The sequence below is a fragment of the Rana temporaria genome, chromosome 1, assembly GCF_905171775.1.
Source record: "Rana temporaria chromosome 1, aRanTem1.1, whole genome shotgun sequence".
Taxonomy (NCBI): Eukaryota; Metazoa; Chordata; class Amphibia; order Anura; family Ranidae; genus Rana; species Rana temporaria.
The window spans coordinates 364,840,924-364,857,593 of record NC_053489.1 but is presented as its reverse complement, the minus strand read 5'-3'; positions in this window follow the sequence as shown (position 1 = coordinate 364,857,593).

The window sequence follows — 16,670 nt, the reverse complement described above, 5'->3', positions numbered from 1 at the left end:
CACAACCCGTGAGCTGGCATTCGTCATAAACACCGACCACTGGAAGGAAGAAACAACTTCCCGGATCGAAGAGTCGGGGATCTGCCTTGAAGTACTGCCTTGAAGGAGGCTACCCACAGGCCCCGAACCAGCAGGCGCCCGGAGAGAAATGCGTGATGCCAATACCTTCACTGCAGACTGAAGAGCCTGCAATTTCTCCAGGGGAAGAAGGACCTTTGCCACCGAGGAGTCTGGATCAACACTAGATACTCCAACGCTGAGTCGGAACCTAGCATGCCCAGGATTTGAACCCTGGGTCGCACACATGGAGGGCAGGCTTGCTGCCACTGAGCTACACCTGCTGGCCTAAACGTTTAACACCCACCCGAATCTTCGGAGGGTCTGAATGGGAATAACCCATCCACTAGGTCGGAGACAGAAGCTGCTCTCAGAAGAAAATCGTCCAAGTAGCCAATGAGGCAAAGCCTCGCTGTCCCAACAAAGTTAGGATAAGTGCGAGCTCCTAGCTGAAAACCCATGGTGCGGACTCAAAAGGGGAGGGCCACAGGCTGACCGAGACCCTTCTCTCATCACGAAGCACAGAAAAAAACAAACACTGTGACATGCGCAAAACGGGACATGCATGTATGTGTGCCTGATGTCCGAGGACGTCAGGACATCCCCCGGATGGAGCGCAGCTACCACCGAACAAATGGATTCCATGCGGAACTAAGGTATTTAGGGCCTGAGGCCCATAGAAAACCCCAAAACTCTCGTCCTGCGGGAGAGGTAAAATTACCCCGCAGCTTAGCAAATTCCACACTGCCCAAGGCAGACCGACAGCCCGGGAGAGGAAGACACGAGGAAAGAACTTTGTTTTGTGGATAGGAGGAAACCCTATCTAGTACTCCGAAGAGACCACCTCGCAGACCCACTGGTCAGAGAGCAGGGAGGTTTCACCGAATTGTGAACCTGCAAGCCGCCCCTCCCACCTAGAGACAGGGAGGGAAGGACATTGGCAGGATTTGGGTGCCGGCGTGATCGGCTTACGCACCCAGGGACGGATTAGTCCCCCAGCTGGGCCTTTGATGGCCTGGGAGGGTTGCCCCTAAATAATACACACACATAATGTGTATGTATATTATGTAGATGTATGCACACATGCCTTTGGAGGAAACCGGAGTACCCGGAGGAAACCACGCAGACACAGGGAGCGACAATGCAAGCTCCAGGCAGATTGGCGTCAGTGTCCGGATTTGAACCAATGACTCTCTTGCTGCCAAGTAATGGAGTTAAGCACTACACCACCGTGTGCATAAAACCATTCTAAAACAGACGCCCTGGATAACAAGGGCGCAGCATTCAATGAAGCATCACAGACCTATATGAGGCCCTGGACCAGCTGGTCCGCTAGCCTAATAACCTCAGGAGAGAGTCGGTGCTCCTCCACTGTCTGGTGCAAAATGCTCACTACGTGAATTGTATACAGCACTAGGGGTCAGGACTACTCCAAGATGGCTGCCGCGCGTTCAGAACGCGGCCACAGGAAAATGGCCGGCACAATGTAAGCTGCGCCATAGCGCGGCTACGACAAAATGGGCGCCAATGGGAGTTTTCAATGTAATTGAAAAACCTCCCAAAAAATGGCGCCAGCGCCGACTGAGACCCCACTGTAGTGACCACAATAGGCCACAAGCCAGACCCCAGCATGGTAAACATGGAACGGGTCAGTACTTCGGATCTTCTATCAGTCAGATCCATACAAGCGGGAGTTCCCGCCCGGCAGTGAGGGACTACAAAAGCCCTCAGCGGCTTTTCTCATTCCGCATCTCAGAAATGATCAAAGAAGGGCACAGAAGGAAAAAACCTACACAGCGGTCTGATTTGTGTGATCCAAAAAAGACCGAGCCCTCGGCGGAAACCCAGCTGCACTATGCAGCTTAGGAGAGTCCCTTGCAGCAGTAAAAAGCGCACCCATAAATGCCTTATTCTGCTTTTTTTTTTTTTTTTTTTTTAGGTACCTGGTCCATGGCTTCATAACAGAGCATTCCCCAGGGGATAACGGGGAAAGGGGGCACTCTTTTACCGCCCGCCCGCAGTCCACCCCCACCCTGGCACAAACTGTGTCCAGGACTAACAATAAAAACTCTGTGGGAATCCCAGGTGCCAACACCTGCTGCCACCACCAGCATGTAGGGGAAGGACCCAGATACTGACTCCAATATTTACATAGTGTGTATTATAATATGCACACCTGTCCATACAAATAGACAAAAGCTCCTAGAGCCCTATTCAGGGCCTCTCACCCACTTGCTGCGCTGACCAGGGGTAACCAGGGGACTCCCTCAGGAGGAGACTGCCCAGTGCTGTCTGCGAGAGGAAAAGAACCGTGAGGTAACTTTTGCAGGGACCCGTGTTTAAACAGGAAAAGCCTTCCAGGCTTTTTAATTTAAGGATAAGACACAGATACAGCACAAAAAGCAAAACCGTTACAGGTGTCACCAATCAGTCAGCGTCTGCTGAAGTATAATCATAAACATCTGTGCTCATCACAGGGCTTTTTAACAGTGAAAAATCCCTCACAGGAAAGCCCAATACAAAAAAGAAAAAACACAGGCCAGATAACACAGTCCCCTCAGGAAGGCCCCCTCCCCCCTGACAGCGGCAATGTTAGCAATGCAGCAAGGGAAAGGAGCAGGGAAGGGAGAAGGGACCCCCGAACCCCAGGAATGCCCAGCTGTACCAACCCACCGAAGCAGGAGGGACTGTACTTACCCGTCCAAGCGAGGACTCGCTGACGCATTTCTGACAGAACTACAACCGCAATGGAGGTAGCTGTCGGCCCGGTCCACTGTGAGTGAGACAACACCACATCCCAGTCATATGTGGACCTTGGAGCAAAGCTCACTGGCCACCCCAGGAGTCATGGGGTATGGCGTGGCAGACCAAGCCTCTTTGCAAAGGTGTGCCCACGCTTGCTGGTCGGACTGAGTAGACTACAAGGATCTATAATATCCAGCCTGTCTCTCAGCCGACAGTTGAAAGAAGATTCTTCAAAGAAAATGTAAAATAAAATAAAATTTCTCCTCAGGGCGCTGGGCCCAAAGGGAGCCATACGTCCTTCTCCTTTGCTAGGCAGAACGAAACTGAGGCTGCAAGCTGCAGTGAGGAGGGTTATGTCTGGAGGGACCGCCCCCTGGGCGGGGCTGTTCAACTCTGTTAATGTAACATGTATTTAACTATTTAACATGTTTCTGCCTAGTCCTCTCCTGTAAACAGGGAACATAACCCACTTGTCAAGATTTAAGGAGCTGTGTCCGTCCATGGACGATAAGAGAAATATAATTTTTTTTCAAAATTGTCGCTCTATTTTTGTTTATAGCGCAAAAACTAAAAACCGCAGAGGTAATCAAATACCACCAAAAGAAAGCTCTATTTGTGGGAAAAAAAGGACGCCAATTTTGTTTGGGAGTCATGTCGCACGACCGCGCAATTGTCAATTAAAGCGACGCAGTGCCGAATCGCAAAAAGTGGCTTGGTCTTTGACCAGCAATATGGTCCGGGGCTTAAGTGGTTAAAGTTCTTGTTTAAGGAAGAGACTGCTGCATCTATGGCTGGCATGCCCCTCCTAGTGAACTTTTCATCCATGGGATGTAAAAGGGAAAACCTCTTCGGAGGAACAAAAATGCTGTCAGGATGTTCCCAATCAGCATGCACCGCCTCTTCCAACAGGGGGTTTAGGGGAAAAGCCTGTGTGGCCTGAAGAGGCCTCAGGGATCTCAAAGAGGACCAGGGAGGCAGTGACCTCTGTAAGAGGCAACTTAAAGGCAGAGCGAACCATTACGGTAAGAGTCAGGATCCAGAGCCGTGTAATTGAGAGGCAGATGCTGGATATCTTCTTGTCCAGATTGCACAGAAGCAGACTCATCTGCCAGGCCATCCACAGAATCCTGAGCTTTAAGCTCTTCCCCATATTCAACCCACTCCTGCTCCAGACATGGAGGCTCCGGGGAAGAGGATCTGGCATGCTTTTTGCCACCCTGTGGGATAGCGGCAATCATGCCAGCGATCCTGTGCTCTAAGCCGGCTAGGACTGAGGACAGTACATCCTTAGTGATGAAGTGTGAGGCAGCAGCTTTGACTGTAGGCACAACACCGGATAGGCACAGCGGCACAGATTTCCCGAAAGCCTCTGGTCTTTCAGGGCATACAACACTAGGGATACGACTAGGTTCATCAGGAACTACTGATGACATAGGTGTGCTCTTCACCGTTATGTTAGTCCCGCTCCTCTTTTTTTTTTAAGACATTTACTAGCCACAAACGGAGTACTTGGTTGTAGTATTTAAAAACCCCTCAGAAGGGAGACCCTTTAACAGGGTTCACCAATCCCCTATGCAACAATCCTGCCAAGCACCTTTAGCCTGCCAAGCAACACTTGGTGACTCACGTGAACCGGTTAATGAGAAATGAACTGCTGTCTCCTGGAATCACTGCATGTTCGGCATACACAGCTTAAATGAGCTGGCTGTGTGCCGGGACGTTCTGCGCCTGCACGCACGTGCACAATCCCAGCGAATTGGCGTGGCCACATTCGTGCATGATGCAAATCTTTGTGCACCCAATAATGCTACTGTGCCAGTGCGATGAAGCCTGCATGCGCCGTGGCTGCCAGCAAACACTAGTGAGTATAGCGGCACTCTTGTGAATGCACGTGCATCATGGCTGCCAGACAACTGGTGAGAATAGCAGCATTCATGTGAATGCACATGGGCCCTGGTTGTCACACAAATAAACTTAAGTTTTAACGGCGCCTTTGCGAATGCACTTGCGCCATGAGGACTACTGTAAATGCATGTGAGCCCTGGAAAAACCAAGGCGAAATGGCGCAGCAATGCGATCACTGGGACACCCCAAAATATATATATATATATTATATAAAAAAAAGGGGGTTTCACTTACCCGTCCAGGCACAGGGCACTTAGAAACTAAGAGCCCAATCTTCACCAATCGCGGTGGGTTACTGTCACTTGAGGAACTTCAAGAACGGTTTACCGTTTTCATGTTTAGTGTCCACTCCCTTGGACATGTACAGCACCCTGCAGGAATGCCTTAGCGATGAAATAAGTATACTTCGCAGGTTCCAGCGCCCGGAGGCAGCTTACAGGCAAAACCTTTCAGGATCATGAGTCTTTTATGCGAGGCTCAGGTACCATTTATGTAAGCTATAAAGCCTGTGTCAAATGGATCCCATCGGTCAAACCCTTGATTCATTTAAGAACCATTTGTGGGAATAGAGACCTGGAGCTCAGCGAGCTCAAACAAACGTGCCTTTCACCTTGTAGACACTGGTAAAAACCTGAACTTCCTGTATGGGAGGGGTTATATAGGGGATCACTTCTTGTCTAAAGACCTTGGTCTACCAGTGTCCACTCACTCTTACCATGCTTATGAGCACTCCTGGGTTGGTTTAGTTTTTTGTGTATTTTTATGCAGAGCTCTCTGCTTAGTTTTAACTATAGGCTTTGGCGCTTCTCCCGTTGGGATTGCGAGACTTCCTGCTAGAGTAGTGTTGATTGCACTTTTTTAGATTTAATAGTAGCCAATATGGCTCGTTGGGGACGTGGCCCCCTTGTTCGGGTCAATGTTTCTAATGCACTTCCTCATACATTGAGAAACCATCCTGCATCTGCCTTAACAGGGGGTCTTTTAAATTGCTAATGCAGCTAATATCGCAGGCCTTATTATGGAGGAGGATCTGTATTTTCTGTGTCTCACCGAGACTTGGCTTCAAGATTTTAAAGCCCCCATCTTGGTCGAGATGGTCCCTCCCCAATATAAAATATTTCAATGTAACCGCCCAACTGGCAGGGGGGGAGCCGTGATTAAAAAAAAAAAAGTTGTATCAGTTTCAGAGAATTTTAACACTATTTACAAATCTTTTAAAAATGGTGTCTTTATTTTCAAGTAGCTAGAAAGCTCACTTATGGGTTTGCTCAGATTTATCGCCCCCCTGCGTTAAAACTTGATTTTATTTTTGAATTTCTCAGTCTAGCCTCACAGATGTCCATTGCGTTTAAAGGCTCCTGCATCCTGGGTGATCTGAACTTCTGGGCGGAGGATCTAAGCGATTCCCCCACCCAATCCCTTATCTAAGAACTGTTGCTTTTGGAGTATAGGTAACATGTAACGGCAGCTACGCACACTGCTTGTCATGTGCTGGATTGGCTCCTGTTCAGTGGATTGTCGGCAACCTGTGCGCTGCCTAGGAAGTGGACCTGGGCGGATCACAGGTTTATATCCTTTAGTCTGGCCCTACAGCAAGGCAAACCTCCACATATCCCAGATCGCTCTGGCCCCAAGGTTTTCTCAAGAAATCTATCAAAAGTCTGCCCAGACAGATTTGGAAACCTTGTGGATAAGGGCATTAACCAGCCAATCTTTTTCGAGTTGGGCGACCCGGTAAAGAAGCTGAGTATTTTTCAGGAGTTGGTTGAAGTGGCCCTTGACGTGGTAGCACCCCTTAGGATGAGATCTAATCCCTGTCCCCTGGGTAAGAGCCCGCAATGGTTTACCAAGGAGCTTAGGCTCCTCAAAAAGTGGGTTCGGTCCAGGGAGAGATGATGGCGGAAGCTCCTTTTGAAAGCTGACAAAGAGCTGCATCTGGTGACCCTCTATCTTTATAAGAGGGCTATTAGAGAGGCTAAAAAGACCTACTTCAGGGAGCGAATCAGGAAGGCAGCCAACAGCATGGCCGAACTTTTCAAGATCTCTTCAGAGTTAACCCATCCCGAAGCTACCAGCTCTGCTCCCAAGGAGTCACAGGACTGGTGCCAGGAGCTCGCTGACTTCTTTGTCTCTAAGGTTAAGACCATTAGAGACAACATTCCCAGGCCGGTGGCTGTGCAAGAGGACATCAGCCACACAGTGATGGCCCCTGGATTGCCCGGTTTCCAACCGGTTACGGTTATACAGGTGGTTGAGGAATTGCCTTTTCAAAACCATCTTCCTCTTCATTAGATGCATGTCCTGTCAGGCTGGTTAAAAAATCTGCTGCCCTTTTGGCCTCCTTTATTTGGGGGGTTTAATCAACTGCTGCTTCAGGACAGGTATCGTCCCGGGCACTCTAAAGTGGGCCGTGGTCTTGGCCCTGCTGAAGAAACCGACCCTGAACCCAAATATATTGGGCAACTACAAGCGATTTCCATCTTGCCTTTTGTGGCAAAGATGATGGAGAGCCTGGTGGTTATCCAGCTACAGGCTTACCTTCTTTTGGACGAATTCCAGTCCAGATTTCGACCTGACCATGTAACAGAGATGATCCTCATCTGTGTTTATGATGTCCTTCACAGCTTGGACAGGGGTGACTCAGTAGCTCTGGTTCTCTTGGATCTGTCGGCCGCGTTTGATACTATAAATCATAGAATCTTACTGGAGTGGATGAGATCTGTTTTGGGTATGAGTGGGTCGGCTTTGGCATGGGTGGCCTCTTTATTAGAGGGTAGAGTTCAGGGAGTCAAGACTGACCCCTTTTACTCCAAGTACACCGACGTGGACTGCGGAGTGCCACAGGACTCTGCCTTGTCACCTCTGTTTAATATCTATAGGAGGCCTCTTGCCGACCTGCTAAAGTCCCACGCCGTCCAGTACCATGTTTATGCGGACGACACCCAGGTCTACCTGAAGGTTCTTAGGAACCAGACGGCTGATGCCACCCTTGACAACTGTTTAAAGGCCATCAGCACATGGATGTATGCCAACTTCCTGAAACTTAATGGTGGAAAAACTGAGGTGATCATCTTCAGCAATCTGGCCACCCCCCCAGATATCCCACCTTGGCCTCCCTCATTTGGTCCTGACCCGGAAGTGGCCCCCCCAGGTCCGTGATTTGAGATTCGTCCTAGATTTAGGTTTAACCCTTGCTCCTCAGGTAAAAAAGTTTGTCAGTGCATGCCACTGGCAGCTAAAACTTCTAAGGGGGTTGTTTAAATACCTGGATATCTGTGCCATGATAGGTAGCTGCCTAGACTACTGCAACCCTATTTATCTGGGATTGCCAAAGATGTTAGTGGATAAGCTTCAACTTATTCAAAATGCTGCAGCAAGGTTATTCATGGATGTCCCGTTGAGGGATCATATGACCCATGTCCTCTGTGCCTTGCATTGGCTGCCATTTCACTATCGCACCTTATTTAAGGCAGGATGTATTACATTTAAGATGAGAGGCCTGGCCCCAAGCCATTTTATTTCTCGTTTTCATAAACAAGCTCTTGTCAGATCACTCAGATCTCCTCTACATCTCGGTGCCCAAGAAGATCTGGCATGGTGGTCAGGCCTTCTCCCACCATGGTGCCGTATTATGGAATGGCCTCCCTGCCAAGCTCCAGGAGGCCCCTACTATCCCGGTCTTCCACGGGTTACTGATGACTTGGCTTTTCACGCAAGCCTTTCCTGCGTAGGCTCTCTTACACCCTTTCTGCCGCCCTGTGCCGCTTTTGGTTCCTGGGTCCTCTTTTCCCAGGAACTCTGTTATGCACGTCGGGACCCTTCCGGGTAAGACTGCGCTATATTAAGATACCTCTCAACTCAACTTGAAGATGGAGTAAAACCCAGCAGGTAATGAATATTAGCCTCACTCTGTGTGCCATGATGTATGAAAAAGAAAACAGTCTTATTTAGGGATAGCAATGACATGAAGCCATTTTTTATCACATTTGATTTAAAAAGGATAAAAAAAAACCACCAACAGACATCACCCAAATGGCCCCGATAAAAAGTTTACATACCCTGGAATGTTTGGCCTTGGTACAGACACAGAAAGTGACACGCACACACAGGTTAATTTTCTACTTTTGTGGCTTTTTAAATCACAATTAGTGTCTGTGTATAAATAGTGAGTTTGTTAGCTCTCACAAGGATGCACCAAGATGGCTAGACACTGAGCCATGAGGAGGTAGAAAGAAAAAAAAAGTTAAAAGACCTGCGTAACAAGGTAATGAAACTTTACAAAGATGGAAAAGGATATAAAAAGATATCCAAAGCCTTGAATATGCCAGTCAGTACTGTTTAATCACTGAAGTGGAAAATTAGAGGCTCTTTTGATACCAAGCCAAGATCAGGTAGACCAAGAAAGATTGCAGCCACAACTGGCAGAAGAATTGCTCAGGATACAAAGAAAACCCATAAGTGACCACAGGAGAAGTACAGGCTGCTCTCCAAAAAGACTGTGTAGTTGTTTTTAAAGAGCACAATTCAATGATACTTGAACAAATAAAGAGCTGCATGGTTGAGCTGCCAGAAGGAAGCCTTTACAGCGCCAATGCCACAAAAAAGCCAATGAGGCATGTCAAGGTGGTGTTGGGCATATTGTAACCAGTTTTTTTTCTGGAACTTGTACAGTAAAGGCTTCTTTCTGGCAACTTGACTATGCAGCTCTTTTTTGTTCAAGTGTCATCGTATTGTGCTCCTTAAAAACAACCACACCATCTTTTTCCAGATAAGCCTGCATTTCTCTTGAGGTTACCTGTGGGTTTTTCTTTGTAACCCGAATAGTTCCTGTGGCAGTTGTGGCTGAAATCTTTCTTGATCTACCTGACCTTGGCTTGATATCAAGAGATCCCCAAACATTTAGATCCCCTTCAGTGATTAAACAGTACTGACTGGCATATTCAAGGCTTTTGATACCTTTTTATATCCTTTTCCATCTTTGTAAAGTTTCATTACCTTGTTATGCAGGTCTTTTGACTGTTTTTTTCTAACTCCTCGTGGCTCAGTGTCTAGCCTGCTTAGTGCATCCATGTGAGAACTAACAAACTCATTGACTATTTATACACAGACACTAGTTGCGATTTAAAAAGCCACAAATGTGGGGAAAACAACGAATTGCCATTTTACCCTGTGTGCCACCTTGTGTCTGTACCAGGCCCAAAAATTCAAGGGTATGTAAACTTAATATCAGGGCCATTTGGGTGATTTCTGTTACGATTTCAAAAGGATCCAAAAAACAAATAAATGGCTTCATGCGATTGCTATCCTTAAATAAAAAAGACAGGTTTTTTTGGGCATGATCAGTCATATTTTCAATATTATTGCCCAAATTTCACAATTTCTGCCAGGGTATGCAAACTTTTAAAACACAACTGTAATCATCCTTTGTTCACTAGAGCCATTAAAGAGGGGTTTCCTTTTTTTTGTTAGGTCCTTTTAAAAATGGTTGATGAGAGTTTTTGTTGGTCAATCTGGCATACTCCTTAGATTTTGTACAATGTGTAAAATGGTTGGTTGGGAAAGACAGACATCAGAAACTTGTTGATCGCAACAGGAGCTTTGCTCTATTTGTTGGCCCTCAAATACCAGTCTGAATCAACTAATAAGGCTATTAAAAAGCAAGAGCTGAAGGTGCTATCAACACCCTCCAGGATACCTGCTCAGAAAAGCTACTCAGAAAAAAAAAAAAAAAAAAGGAGAAGGCTGTAGTGTCCGAGACTGGAGCCTGCATTCATTTCAGCTGTACAGCTTAAAATGCTTATCACAGCAGGCACTAGTCCCACCTAAGGTTGCCACCCTTTGTGGGAAAGAATACTTGCCACTACATCTTTCATACTAATGGTGGTAACTGGTATCCCTAGTCACACTAATAATTACTTATATTATTTACAAGCCTTTCTATGGGTTCATATATGTGGGGGGTGTATAATAATAAGGGGGCGCCAATAGTAAGTGATAAATAAATTCCAAATTCTAGCTTGAAACAATATATTAACTATAAGGTCAACAATATAATAGTGATTTAAAGTGCAAGTGCTTATATAATGACATAAAAAAATAGGTGCAAACAGGTCCAAAAAATGCAGCAATGGTCACTAAATCATAAGCATTGGTAAGTCCATGCATCAAATGGTTGACTTGAGAGTAGACACCATCACCATGGAACAGATATCAAACTGGCGACACCCGGTGAAAGATAGAGGTAAGTGCCTACTTACCAGACCACCATGACCCTTTATATGAAAAAAGGATCAGGTGCAGCTTTAGTACAGTTGGTGGCCCAAGGTCTGTACTGGTACCTAGATGGGACTGGCCAAGAATGAACTCCAACAGAAGAAATTATCATGGATAAAATGAAGAAAAAAGGGCCATAGTGAAGTTCTGCGATTTATTGTAAAACAGATTAAAAACAAAAGCCAAATGTCTGCTTACTTGTGCAAGTGCCGAGACCTTGGCACTAAGGAATCTCCGACGACATCAATAGATGAAACAAACGTCGAGTCATTCCTGGTCGCGTTCAGCCACTTCCAGATTTGGCACAGAGGGGCGGTGGAACGCAGGCTACACCTACCCACGAGAGTGAGACACAGTGCAGCTGGTGCTCCACGTCACATCTAGCTGCAATACGCCTGATTCCTTAGTGCCAAGGTCTCGGCACTTGCACAAGTAAGCGGCCATTTGGCTTTTGTTTTTAATCTTTTACAATAAATCGCAGAACTTCACTATGGCCCTTTTTTCTTCATTTTATCCATGATAATTTCTTCTGTTGGAGTCCATTCTTGGCCAGTCCCATCCAGGTACCAGTACCGACCTTAGGCCACCAACTGTACTTAAGCTCCACCTGATCCTTTTTTCATACAAAGGGTCTTGGTGGTCTGGTAAGTAGGCACTTACCTCTATCTTTCACCGGGTGTCGCCAGTTTGATATCTGTTCCGTGGTGATGGTGTCTACTCTCAAGTCAACCATTTGATGCATGGACTTACCGATGCTTATCATTTAGTGACCATTGCTGCATTTTTTGGACCTGTGTGCACCTATTTTTTGATGTTGTCATTATATAAGCACTTGCACTTTAAATCACTATTATATTGTTGACCTTATAGTCAATATATTGTTTCAAGCTAGAATTTGGAATTTATCACTTACTATTAGCGCCCCCTTATTATTATTATAAACCCCCCACATTGCCAAAGTTGTTTTCACACCACTTTAGGGGAGCAGCTTCTTTAATATATTTATATTTTTATTATCATAGCGCGGAGTTCTCTATTCATTCATGGGCTCATATATACCTACACAGAGGAACCAAAATGGTGAATTTGGGCCAGATCAGGTCAGACCTATTCTTGTTTCCAAAGACTCCTGCCAGCTGCCTGCTTACTGGGGGAGTGATCTTCAGACAAGTGATCATTTTTTGCTGGGATAAACTGTACCAACAGCATTTGGCCATGTCCCCATATGCATAGTTATAACTCTTGCCAAGCTGGATCATGCCTGCACGCCAGACCACGTTCGTCTATATGAAGCAGTCATTAACTTATCAATACATAATGACTGCCAAAACGACAGGATTTAGCTTTTCAGAATTAACCAAATATTAGAAGGATTGGTGCCTGAAAAAAAAAAAAAGTCTCCTTGAATAGGTTTTAAGTTACTACTTCCCCTTTTTTTCAATAGAAGTACATCCTGTGCACACTATAGTCCCTTCCTGCCATCTGATAAAGGACAATACTAATTAAACAGTAAATGACTTTGATTATGACACCAAAGGCTTCCTCCACCTCTTCAAACACAAGCTTACAAAGGGAGGTATGGGGGTTGGGATGACAGATGTGCAAGATGCTTAAACCTGTAATACAAGGATACCAGATTCCAGGGTGTGAAATTCTGTGATGTTTGCTTCAAAACAACTCCGTAAACCTGAGGTCACAGTAATGGAGATGTTACTAGTTATTCGTAATAAAATGAATACACACGTGCAAAAAACACAATCACAAGACAAGTAAAAGTATTCCCTAACAAAATGTTCTTTAGGTCAAAGTTTCTCAACCTTTTTTCCCCAGTAAGGGCACCCTTAAAAAGTATTTCCAGTCTTGAGGCACGCCAGTTAAAGCATGGTACACACAAGCCAAAAATCAGCAGGAATCTGCTGACGATCAGTCTGTGTGTACAGCTGTCTATTCAATAAAAGCAAGTCCAACAACCGACTTCTGTTGTACAGTCATGCCAGAAAACTAGCATTGGATCAGTGCTCGCAGCCAATGGTGCATTCTGGCGATTGTTTCAGTGGAAAAATAGGATTTAATGCTCACCATAAAATCTTTCTCCGAGTTCATGGACGGACACAGCCTTAATCTTGACTTAGTGGGTATTAGCCTTCCTTTAGGAGTTGACTAGGCAGAAACTTATATAAAAGGTTAACTCATCATACACACCCTATAGCCCCGCCCAGGGGGCGGGCCCTCTGGGTATAACCCCTCTCTCTGCATCTCGCAGATCAGTTCGTCAAAAAGTCGTACAAACATAAAAAGGAGGGGAGGGTGCTGTGTCTGTCCATGAACTCAGAGAAAGATTTTACAGTGAGCATAAAATCGTATTTTCTCTTTCGTTCATGGACGGACACAGCCCTAAAGTGGAGGTTCACTCTATAGAAAATTTCTAACACTACATCCAGCACCCTGCTGCATATAAAATGACACTGACCTTTATTTTTTTTCCCCGTAGATATCGTTTAGCCGTGGAATTCACTGCGGCTTCCGGGTAGGGAATCCCGCGGGAGTGGGCGTTCCTATTGACATGATAAACGACGGCGCACACAGCGCGTCACGACTTCCCGAAAGAAGCTCGGGTCGGCTCGGCTCTATTCGGTGCCGGTGCGCAGGCGCCGAATAGAGCCGAGCCGAGCTTCCTTCGGGAAGTCGTGACGCGCTGTGTGCGCCGTCGTTTAGCATGCCAATTGATTGGCATGTCAATAGGAACGCCCACTCCCGCGGGATTCCCTACACGGAAGCCGCGGTGAATTCCACGGCTAAACGACATCTACGGGGAAAAAAAATAAAGGTCAGTGTAATTTTATATGCAGCAGGGTGCTGGATGTAGTGTTAGAAATTTTCTAGAGGGTGAACCTCCACTTTAATCTTGACTTAGTGGGACGTCCCAAAGCAGTGTCAAAATGAGGGGTGGGAACAGCATAAAATAAATAAACTTCACCCCAAAACAGAGCTCCTCAATTGAGTTGTAACTAAACAGCCGCCTGCAAAACTTTGCGGCCGAAGAAGCATCCGAAGATGCACTCACATCAACTTGTAAAGTTTAGTGAAAGTGTGACCGGGCGACCAGGTCACCGCCTTACACACCTGGGAAACAGACACTTGATGTCAGAAACCCCAAAAGGCACCATTGCCCTGGTCGAATGCATCGTGATAGGGAGGCGCCCGATCCTTTATGGTGTAAGCCTGATCAGGATCTGTCGGATCCACCTCGAAATGGTGGCCGATGAGACCGCTGGGCCCTTCTTGGGACCAGCCACTGAAACAAACAGCGAGTCTAAACTCCGGAACGGAGCAGTAACAGACAAGTATATTCTCGGAGCTCGGACAGGGTCCGAGGAATGCCACGTCGTCTCCTTAGGATTCGACGGATGAGGACACAAGTATACAAGTACAATGTCTTCCTTGAGATGGAAGGTCGAAATGACCTTAGGAAGAATCTAAGGCTGCGGACGCAGCACCATCTTATCCTTGTGGAAGATCAGATAGGGAGCCTTTCATGACAAGTCTGCCAGCTCAGAACCCGTCTTAGCTGACATAACAGCTACTAAAAGGACCACTTTCTGAGAAGTGTCAACAAGGGAACTTCCCTTATGTTCTCAACAGTGGTTTTGAGGCACCTAGAGGTCATGGCGTTAAGCCATTGACTGTAAAGCAGGATGACCTATGGGACCTTGCGACAGCAGATTCTCTCTCAGCGGTAGACGCCAAGGTGCATCTGCTATTCAAATCCCCATGGAGGTAGTGGAGGACGGACCGGAGGGGCCATCTGCCGAACCCCCTGTAGAAATATTCTCACTAGAGAGTCGCCAGGGGTCGCTGAAAGAAAACAGCCAGGGCAGATATCTGTCCCTTAACCAAATAAGTCAGTGGATTCCACTTCATTTCCTCGCAAAGGGCTAAGTAAGCTCTCCAAGTGCGATAATAAATCCTCCTAAAAGGATAACTTCCTAGCCTTCCTTATGGTAGGAATCACAGAATCCGTCAGGCCCCGGTCTCTTAGTACCTGGCTTTCAATAGTCATGCCGCTAAGCCAGCGACTATAAAGCGGGATGCAGTATGGGACCTTGTGACAGCAGGTCCTCTCAGCGGTAGACGCCAAGGGACGTCTGCTACTAGCCGCACTAGATCGGCGTACCAAGGACACCGAGGCCAATCCGAAACAATTAGGATCATAGGAATCCTGTCTGCCTCCACTCTGCGAAGCAGAAGAGGCAGGAGCTTTAGAGGAGGGAAGGCATAGATTAGCCGATACTGACTCCACAGCGCCACCAACGCATCTGTGGCATCTGCCCATGGGTCCTTCGACCTGGCCACAAACCTCAATACCTTCCGATTTAGTCAAGACGCCAGGAGATCTACGTCTTGCGTGCCCCATCTCTGGCAAAGGAGCTGAAACACCTCCAGGTGCAGAGACCATTCTCCTTGGTCCAACGACTGGCGACACAGGTAGTCCTGAAAGAGGGGTAAAACTTTGGCGCTAGGACTGGGTGGATGAGCTGCTGCCCCCTGTGTGGCCTTGTGTTTAATCCAACCGTTCTGATGATAAATGTATGATACATTTATCATCAGAACGGTTGGATTAAACACAAGGATCTACTAATACCACATTCAAGCAGCGCCACTACCCTGCACACCTATCTTACCTTAGACACAGGTAGTCTGCCTGCCAGTCTTCCACACCCGGAATGTATATGGCCGACAGTGCCGGTATGCTCCTTTCTGCCCACTTTAGAATGTGCGCGGACTCTGGCGCTGAAGACGAGCCTCTTGTTCCTCCTTGATGGTTGACATATGCCACCGCCGTGGCGTTGTCCGACTGGATCCCGATTGGAGGCCCTCGTAGCCTCCGAGACCATGTGGAGAGGCACAGCCTGATCGTCCAAAGTTCCAGAATCTCGGGTCCACCAGTCGGGGACCCGAGATGTCCACCGGGTCACGAATTTGCGAAGACGTCCCCCCACCCCAGGGATGGGTGGGGGCGCACCTTCATGCGGACGTGGTCTTGTTAACGGGTTTGTTGGGCTTGCGAAACCAGGGACGTCTCTGTCCCTGAGCAGGCGCTTTATTGGCATGTAGCTCTCTTCCCACAGCGCTGGGCGCACGAAAAAAAAACGCTTGGGTGCGGTAAAGAAGGGCCCCTGTCGCCGACGTGGCTCCTTCCCCTTATAGGTCTCAGGGAGCAAGGTGCTCTTACCTCCTGTGGCATCCTTAATAATGTCCTCCAGGCAAGCTCCAAAGAGTTTGTCGCCTTTAAAGGGCAGGTCCATTAGGGCCTTCTTGGAAGCTTGGTCCGCCGACCAATTCTTCAACCAAAGTAGACGGCGTAACAACACAGCCTGAGCAGAGGCTCTGGCCAGCAGAGGAATAGTGTCCAAGGCTGATTCACACACAAATTTTAGGCCCCGTATCAGTTGTTAGCTGAGCTGCTTCTTGTCCGCTGAATATAACTGTCAGTCTGCTGTATGGCTGCTATCTACAAGGCTGCTGTCCTTATCAGCTTGTTTGCTAGTCAGCAACGTGTGTGTTTGGCTGCCGATTTATAAGATGGCCGCCGCTCAGGCGCTAGAAGCCAAGCATTCTGAGGCCCCAAAAGCATAGCCGCCAGTGCTGTAATACTAGCATGGGCTACAAAAAATGGCCACCGAGCGGGA